The 10,099-nt window shown below is 34.0% G+C and overlaps 1 protein-coding gene across 1 annotated transcript in view; it reads left to right on the top strand.

Annotated features, from left to right (window-relative positions):
* Window positions 1-969: 969 nt before the first annotated feature.
* The window catches only part of mtus2b (microtubule associated tumor suppressor candidate 2b), a 50,810-nt gene continuing 41,680 nt past the window's right edge, over window positions 970-10,099 (top strand). The window contains exon 1 of the mRNA XM_079885510.1: window positions 970-1,047. The gene's annotated coding sequence lies outside the window, so the exon portion shown is untranslated. The remainder of the gene's footprint in view (window positions 1,048-10,099) is intronic.

Genomic DNA, 10,099 nt, shown 5'->3' with positions numbered 1-10,099 from the left:
TGTTTGGCTTTCCATACATTCCCGTTTCTAATTTGACGTAGGGCTACAGTATTTCTAAGAGAAAGACCCACTTTTTCTCTGTTTAAAAAACATTTTATTTGGTTTAACTAATATGCCCTTAAATAAAAATTAAAAAATAAATAAATTGAACATATAATTAAGTACAGTAAAATCCAACCTTTGTTTTTGGTTTTTGAAAAGAACTTAAAATATAACAAGACTATTTTTCATTCACAAGAAATAGCTATTAAAACTGTCTATATGTAAGTCCTTTAATTTACGTAATGATTAGCCACTACCTCCCCTCCCCCCATTATATTTCTGACTGTACATTAACTTTGTTTGTTTGAAGTTTAATTTAAAAAAAATAATAATTCGATGTAAATTTTCGACGTAGCCTAGTCGAAATCGAAAGGTCGCAGCGCGCGCTTGAGAAACAGATTACCGTATATTTAAAATTTGAATATGCCTAAAGTAGGGCAATATTTTCCAGCAAATCTGTATTTAATGTAGACTATATTATATGTTATATAATATTATATTGTTTTATCACCAGAAAACAAAAAAAAAAAGATTTAAACGAATTAAAATTCTGTACAACTTGATGCTGCAAGACATGTTTAGTGCGCGTGCCTGCCTGTGAGTGGCGCTCGATGCACATTTGACAAATAGCCTAGGTTGTGTCTTAAAACCTTGTGTTCCTACCTAGACAGCGTTTTAGTCATCACAAGCGCCTTCCGAGACAGCAGATTTGTGTGGACACCCTACATGCGCCTAGCATTTTCTCCAAAAATGTCGCTGAATTGGTGCAACAACGTGACAAAATCAACATAATGTTGCCCTAAAATGTTGTCTAGGTAGGAAACTCGGTAGGTTTTGGCACACAGCCATAGTTCGACACTTCATTTCTCACCGTTCATTCCTGTGATCATCATCGTATCGTTTCACCGCCTCTCAGCCTGATCGAGGCGGATCCTGGTCCTGGTCCTGATCCTGACGATGCTGCGCGGAGTCAAACACTCGTCCTCTGCGTCTGAAGATCTGCAGGTAAGACTGTGTGTGTGTGTGTGTGTTTGTGGATAATATGATGGCGCTCACTGAGAGCATCACATCCACCTGCTGTCGTGTGTATCTGCAGTGTGTGCTTATATCACACGCTGTTCATCCTGCGGCCGAATCTGGCAGTGTATTTTATTTGAGCACGCAGACACTGAATGAATGAATGAATGAATGAATGAGCGAATGCTTTAATTCACTATTTGTGAATGCATATTTATATATGATGTTGAGTCTGTTATTATGATCATTATTTTTCGTGATTGTGTGTTTATATTAGTTATAATCTGATTCATTCTTAATAAGCTACTAGTTACATAATATTAAATACAATATTTATATAAATATACAATTATATTTAAATATTGCTGTACATTAATATACTAGTTAGGCAACATAATATTAAATAAATGCAATATTTATATACATATTCAGTTATATTAAAATAGTGCTATTAATTTGCTTTATAGAATATAATATTGTTACTATAAAGTATTTTTATTGTAATATGAATAATAACTATTACATTATTAATTGATATTGTCATGTTTATTATTTATAGCCTATATTATCTATATAATATTGATAATATGTTTGTATGATTGTGTAGTTGTTAGTTTATTATAATAATAATAACAATATATATATATGTGTATATATATATATATATATATATATATATATATATATATATATATATATATTAGGGCTGTCAAAAGATTAATCGTGATTCATCGCATCCAAAATAAAAGTTTGTGTTTGCATAATATATGTGTGTACTGTGTATAATTATTTTGTATATATAAATAGAAATATTTGCATACATATACTGTATATATTTATATATAATTTATATATAAATATAATTTTTATATATATAAATTATACAAAAATCAACATTTTTCTTAAATATATACAACATGCATGTGTGTGTATTTATATATACAAAATAATTATACACAGTACACACACATATATTATGTAAACACAAACTTTTATTTTGGATGCGATTAATCGCGATTAATCTTTTGACAGCCCTAAATATATATATATATATATATATATATATATATATATATATATATGCGTGTGTGTGTAATGTTTGTGTGTGTTAATCAATTTATTAACTACAATCAACTTAATGATAATCAATTTATTAACATTATTTAAGTAGTGTAAATACATTAATACTATTAATACAAATGAATATTGTTATATATATATATATTCCATAATGGTTATTTCAATGATTTTATTTCCTGTTTTGTTCCATGCACTATGAAATTGACTCTTTTTTTTTTCTTTTCTTTTTTTAACGTTTTCCGTTTCTTTTAGCTGATGCATTTTTTTAGAAAGTATTATATTGAGGAAAATTGATGGACATGCTTAAAATTCATCTTTATTTATTTAAGACGATAAGCATGAATTTATTAAAGATGCAGTGATTGTGCCAAAAATACAAACTCTCCATTACGTTTCCCTGCATCATGTGCATAAGCTGTTAAGTGCGCGCCATTGAAGAACGCTAACTTTTTTTATCAGTCCTGAGTCAGCTATTCTCATTCTGTCAGCAGATCACGTTTGCTTAACACAGCACCAAGTAAAACACTTCCTCAGTCTGCATCATAACACAGGAGGAGTGAACACAGGGCACACTTTCTGCCTTTTATTTTGGTGGAAACATTTCTATGAAATAACCCCCCTCACACAAAGCTGATGAGAGGTTTGCTCTTGAAAGGGAAAGGAGGCGTTTCCTCTGGTTTCATTTGGATGTTAATATTTAATTAGTTCAGATCTGAGAGTGGAAATCACTGCTTCCATTCAGAGATGCTGGAGAAAAGGGTCTGCAAAAGACGCACACACACAAAGACAGACAGATGTAGCGTGTTTCTCTAATCCAGGTTAGCTGGTTGGTTAGTGAACAGGTGCAGTGGATATGCTCTGAATGCTTCATGGGAAAGGAGGGGAATTTCATGCATCTTAATGACTGTGACATCAATCTGCCTCTGAAACGTCCCGCTGCCGGCCGCATTGCTGTCGATAGCTCTGAACGTGTTACTGTGTCATGAAAGAGGAGAAAACAAGGAGGTGGAAGTAACAAAGACATGACCGTTGCTCGTGGGTTTGATGCTGACGCCTTGAGGGACATTCTGTGAGTGTTTTATTTATACTTCATGTCTGCGACAGAAACTGCATCAGTCAAGAGGAGAACTGTCTGCCCTTACCGTATGTCAACCATCTCTCTCTCTCTCTCTCTCTCTCTCTCTCTCTCTCTCTCTCTCTCTCTCTCTCTCTATCTCTCTCTCTCTTCACTTCGTTCACTTGAGTCTAAATAACAGGATTATTAGCAGATTTATGTTTAATTCGCTTGTTTTCACTGCATTGTGAAGATTAATTGCACAGATACAGACTGACAGATAGATAGACAGATAGATAGATAGATAGATAGATAGATAGATAGACATATAGATAGATAGATAGAGAGATAGATAGCCAGATATACAGATAGATAGATAGAGAGATAGATAGACAGATAGATAGATAGATAGCCAGATAGATAGATTGATGATAGATAGATAGATAGATAGATAGATAGATAGATAGATAGATAGATAGATAGATAGATAGCCAGATAGATAGATAGAGAGATAGATAGACAGATAGATAGATAGATAGCCAGATAGATAGATTGATGATAGATAGATAGATAGATAGATAGATAGATAGATAGATAGATAGATAGATAGATAGATAGATAGATAGATAGATAGCCAGATAGATAGATAGAGAGATAGATAGACAGATAGATAGATAGATAGCCAGATAGATAGATAGATAGATAGAGAGATAGATAGACAGATAGATAGATAGATAGCCAGATAGATAGATAGATAGATAGATAGATAGATAGATAGATAGATAGATAGATAGATAGATAGATAGATAGATAGATAGACAGACAGACAGATAGATAGAAACATTTAAAAACATTTAGAACTTATTTACAGTAGCTGATGTAGTGAAATTATTTTAAAAATCATATAAATGTTTAAAGTTTTAGTTGACGTCGCTGATGGTGATCAGTGCATTATGTTGAAATACTGAGGCATCAGTGTATCATGAGAAGAGCGTGTGTGTGTTTCTGGCAGAATCACTGCAGGGCTCGTGCTGCAGAAACTGCGTGTGGGATTGTGTGTGTGTGTGTGTGTGTGTGTGTGTGTGTGTGTGTGTGTGTGTGGTGTGTGCCTGAACTCTCAGGAAGATTCATTTGTTTCTTATATCTGTCTGTATGCCTCTGTCAAACATTACTGGTCTGAAGAGAACATCTACAATAAATGTCAATTTTCCCTATTATTTAAATAGATTAGTCATTAAAAGCTCATTTACACGAGTAATTGCACACACACAATACTAAGTTCCATCTACAGTTTTAGCATTTTGCTGACATCACTGCTTTGTGTGAATGTGTGGAAAAGCGTAAAAAATGAACTCTTGCACTTCAGCGCATTCATATTCGGATTTGATGACATTCGTTAACATCACATATTACATTTATTTAGCTGTTTGCTGGATCTTTTGACAGACTTGAGCTGTTTTTAACTCTTTCTCCACCAGCATTTAAAAAAAAAAAGTTGCCAGTGTGTTTGATAATTTTCACAAAAATGTCATGGCCCCCAGAATATGTTGTTGTATTAATATCTGAACAATCAATGTATCAAAAACAGAAAACAATATTCTAGATTTTTGCATTCTTCTTTTATTTAACACTTAAATGTGGATAAGTCTCATAAAAAAGCAACATTTTGAATTAAAAGCTGAGAAAATCGATTTTTTGTCAAAAACAGTCCATATCAGATTCATAACATAGATGATCAATACATAGATGGAGTCGATCATCCACCTGTACAAGTGCGGCGCTTAAGCTGCGAGATAGCAAGACACAACGGCATGTTCAAATACATCAATCTGGTTACACTTACAGTTAAAAATGCATTAACGCATTCTGTGTGGCCTCTTTTTTTTGTTCTACAGTAGTGAGATTGGTTTGCAGTAATAAATCACAATCCGCCACAGAGAAGGGCTGAGCAGGAATTCATCATGCATGCTCACTTGAACATAGTGGAAACAAAGCCATCGCTGTGTTCTCTCATCTGTTCTCTGTCAGCTCCACATCTATCAGCCAGGAGGAAACCTCTTCCACCAGTCATCATGAGAGTCTCCCTTTAACACCACTTTTTCAGGTCATCTTACTGGTGCTTCATTCCCTCTCATAATGCACTAATATATGACACAGAAACCACAAAGCTTTAGTTTGACTGAAAATGGTTGAGAATCTCAAGGCTCCAGATGCTGTTATTATACTTAAAGGGATAGTTCACCCCATTCTGTCATTTACTCACCCTCAAGTTGTTCCAAACCTGTATGAATTTCTTGTGCTGAACACAAAAGAAAATATTTTGAAGAATATAACCGGGCAGTTGACCTCATTGACTACCATAGTATGGAGAAAAATAAAAAAAGTTTTAATTTTTGGGTGAAATATCCCTTCTGAGAGCCTTTATTTAGCATGCCATATTAGGCATGTTATGTACATATGTCTAATTACAGTCTAATATGCAGTATAATTTCATTTATTCACTGAATTGCCTATCGCACTTTTATATGGATCTAGACCTTTTTGGCAACTTTCTGAGTAAAAATATATAAAATGGCTTCTGGTTCGAGTATTTAAGCCATTCCATCTCACAACGTTGTGTCATTGAAATAATATTATAGTTTTTGTTAATATTTTGAATTGGATTTCTTTTTTATAATATTTTTTCATTACAATTTTGGTTAAAGCTTTAGTCATTTTGTTGTGTTTTTGCCGGTTTTATTCGTTTTTTATGTCTAGGCTATATAGTTTTTATATTTTTTAAGTTTTAGTTTTATTTAGTGTTAGTTATTTTAGTACTTAAATTTAAATAATGAGAAATGGTGCCATGCCAAATTGCATTGTCAAATTGACAATATATTTTATTTCAGGTATTGTTTATTTTATTTTATATTAAAAAATGTTTTTATTTTATTTTGTGGTTTTAGTTAACGATAATAACCCTGCTTCATCCATGCCAGTAGGTGTCAGCATAAAAGTTTTCATTAATCATTCAATAGGATGTATTCCTTGATTTTGGTCGTAGATTTAAAATGCTTTAAAAAAGAGAATATATTGTGCATCAAAACTCTACACTCTCTACTCTCTATAATAAATACAGTTTATATCCAAAACTCATATCAATCTGTACTTAAAAGCTCAAATTTCTCGCTAGTGTTGGGCTGTGAGGTCTTTGAACATTTTAACTTGAGGACTTCTGAGACCTTTCTGTGAAAGTAGGTCAAGTAGAAGGTTTGGTGTGTGTGTGTGTGTGTGTTTTGGTATGAAAGAGTGTTTAGATGTGGGTGTGTGGAGTTGGGCATTGGGTGTTAAATATTTTTAAATTGTTTGGTTTAAGTAATTAAGTGATTCTGTGCAGCATTTAGGTTGTATTTACAAATCAGTATAATAATATGTTAATCACGACAACTCTCGGAATACTATTAGCATGTTATTGAATATGGCAGTGTTAATGCATTTGGTCTTGGTGGACTAGATCTGCTCTCTGCTGTTGGTTATTGCTGATATGGACTTGCTACTGCTAATAAATACATAGACATGCCGCTGTGAGCATGTAATATATGCAGCTGCTGGATGAATAGACATGCATAAATCCTGTTGCATATCTAAGCAGGTGGAGCTGGGGGAGGTAGAGGGGTTCAGTTCAGTTTAATGCCGTCAGCCTAATTGGGAGATTCTCGGTTTCTGTGCACCAGATAAATGTGGCATTTTCAAAGTAGCTTCCCCGACACTAGTTGTTTCCATTCTCTATTTCTGTCTGCCTTCCTCTTGTAAATAATTGAGCTCCTGACTCTAAATGGTTGTGGTGATAGGTTGCAGGGTTTCTCTTGATACATATTCTAAATCTCTTCACGCTGTCATACACTGCTGCGTTACTTTGACCTGCAGACCTGACGATGATGTGACTCGTCACATGCGACTGACAAACCCTCATGCAGAGACAATCAGTGTGTAACACTTAGTCATTGTCTCTGACAGCTCGACAGTCACTGTTTAAAATATTCTGGAACATTTAGCATGAGCATGTCACTAAACAGTTGCTCATTGGGGAATGGAGGTCCCTTACTTTACTGACAGAAACATTTATAATGTTGCATTAATTAGGTTTGCTTATTAAATGAAAGTAATAGGTCAAACTGAGAGTCAAAAAGGACTGAAAGGGACACTTTCCTTAAAAACAACAACAGAAAATTCATTTAAAAACAGCACAGAAGCCATAAGGGTTTGTATAGGGCTTTAGTCCTGGAAATTGTCACTATGAAATATACCATTATGTGGAAAGCTACCATTTCATCTGTTATTTATTCATCTGCAGTTATTTTTTAAAGAACAGAAAGATGATAAGACATCATTATGACAGTAAGTAAACCGTAATGATTGAGTGCAGATGCACAAAGTGGGTCAAGAAAGTGGACCATGCCAAGAAAGAGAAATGCACAAAATATATTTTGTTATGTTTTATTCTCTTATATTACTGTAGGTTTGGCAGCACCAAACCAAGCAAACTGTCTTTATGATAGGTTTAGGTGACAGATTGTTTTCTGTTATTTCTTTATAAAAGCAGCATTCACTGAGATTAATGTTTGGGTAATACATTTATAAATATAATTTGTAGTAGTGTCAAATTTACAATTTATGATAGTATAATGGTAATTGGCCGTAGTCTTCCTTCAGCATTGCATCTATTAAGATACATCATTAGCTAATTTCGATGCTTTCATCTATTATTTATCCTTTACAAAATCAGTTACTGTTTTCCTGTTCCCGTTGAGAACATTTGTTTGCCGTTACCTCAGGGAATGACCTCCTACGGTTGAAGTTCTGTTCTTGTTGCTAGGGAGAACTGAGCGTGAGCGTGTTTTCTCAATGCGTGCAGAATTATCAGCATGTTCATCATTCTGTATGAAAGAATTTCATGGTCTGGATAAAATATTACACTTAATCCCATTTGACTGAAGCATTAGGTGTTGTGTTTTGCTAGGGAGTCTTTTCACCTTACAAATCCTTTTAATAAAACAATATGTAGTGCGCTTTGTTCTTTTAATACAGCGCTGATCCTTTACATTGTCAGCTGATCTGAGAAGATGCCAGTGTTTGATCATGTTTTTACCTAGGAACTGACAAAGGAACAATGTTTTGGAGCAAACGTTTTTAGCCTTCATCTCTGAAAAATAATAGACTGTTGAGAATTGTGTTTGTTTAGGTCATTTTTAAAACACAATGCAAAAAAAAGCAATAAAATGCAAGTGTACATTGACAATGAATTAAAGTACACCACAACAATTTTCGAATGTGCAGATTGTGCAGATTATAAATTGACCATAATTATAGTAGTATTTCATTTTATTGGAAACATAAAGCGTTTCTGCACAAAGAGAGGCTTTGTGGGTCATAATTCTTAACATACTACTAATAAATCTGTTTATGGCTTTAACTGTTTTCCCACCATTGACGGAAATTTCCGTAATTTATGAGACAACGCTTCCTCGCCATTGACGGAAATTTCCGGCTTTCCGGTGAAACACATTCTGAAAGAGTATCTCCTGATCAAAACACGGGTGAAGAAGCAGAAACAAGCGATAGCATATGTAAGCATGCATGCATATGTAAAATAACGTGATAATCAACATTAAACAGCAATATAAATCAAAATTGCCTAATGTTACTGAATAAAATGTCGACCCAGGATGAGGTATAGGACTGTGCAAGCATTAGGTGTGTTGATGCACTCGACCTACTCCATCTATGTTTTTATCATTGTTCTGAATCCGATCCGGATGTAGTCTTTGACAAAAATGCTATATTCTCAACTTTTTGCTCAAAATTTTGCTTTTTTTTATGAAACTTACCCACATGCATTGCATTAAGCAGAATAAAACAGTTTTTGTGTTTAAAAGCAGAGGCTCTGTTCTACGGAAGAGGATTAGGGCCAAGCAATAAAAAAATAAAACTCATTAAATATTGAGAATAAAGTCGTTGTGTTTCGAGAAAAAACTCGTTAAATTTCGAGAAAAAAGTCGAAATACAATCTTGAGAATAAACTCATTACATTTCGAGAATAAAGTCGTTGTGTTTGGAGAAAAAAACCGTTAAATTTAGAGAAAAAAAGTCGAAATAATCGTGAGAATAAACTCACGAGAATAAATGTAGAGAATAACGCATTCGATCAGTGTTCATTGCATAGCCTACTGATAGAGGACATGGCAGAGTTGGATCACTTAGTCAAGCTATATTTTAGACTTTCTTTCAGTAACAAAGAGTTGAACATTCTTAGGTCTAGGTCTTTTTAGAAGAAAAAATCAGTCCAATTTGCGCAATGTACTCGCTTTTGTCCAACATGAAATTCATCGAGGTTTCGTGGTTTCCCAGGATACCATAAGACGCATTATTAAACTTGTTGATCCTCAAGGTGTGGAATTTCGACGAAGGAGACGCTTGAGAAGACGCCAGTACACTTGCGCTGGCCCAAATGCACTCTGGCATATGGACAGCTATGATAAATTAAAACCATACGGCATTGCCATTAATGGCTGTATAGATGGTTACAGTCGTTACATTCTGTGGATGGAGGCGTACACAACCAACAACAACGATTAATAATGCGTCTTATGGTATCCTGGGAAACCACAAAACCTCGATGAGTTTGATATCAGTAGGCTATGCAATGAACACTGATCGAATGCGTTATTCTCTACATTTCATTTCGACTTTTTTTCTCGAAACATAACGACTTTATTCTCGAAATCTATTGAGTTTATTCTCACGATTACTTTGACTTTTTTTCTCGAAATTTAACGAGTTTTTTCTCGAAACACAACGACTTTATTCTCGAAATTTAATGAGTTTATTCTCAAGATTGTATGTCGAGTTTTTTTTTCTCGAAATTTA

The sequence above is a fragment of the Squalius cephalus genome (assembly GCF_949319135.1).
Source record: "Squalius cephalus genome assembly, chromosome: 11".
Classification (NCBI taxonomy): Eukaryota; Metazoa; Chordata; class Actinopteri; order Cypriniformes; family Leuciscidae; genus Squalius; species Squalius cephalus.
Note: the sequence above shows the minus strand (reverse complement) of the source record. Positions and strands in the feature narration are given on the sequence as shown.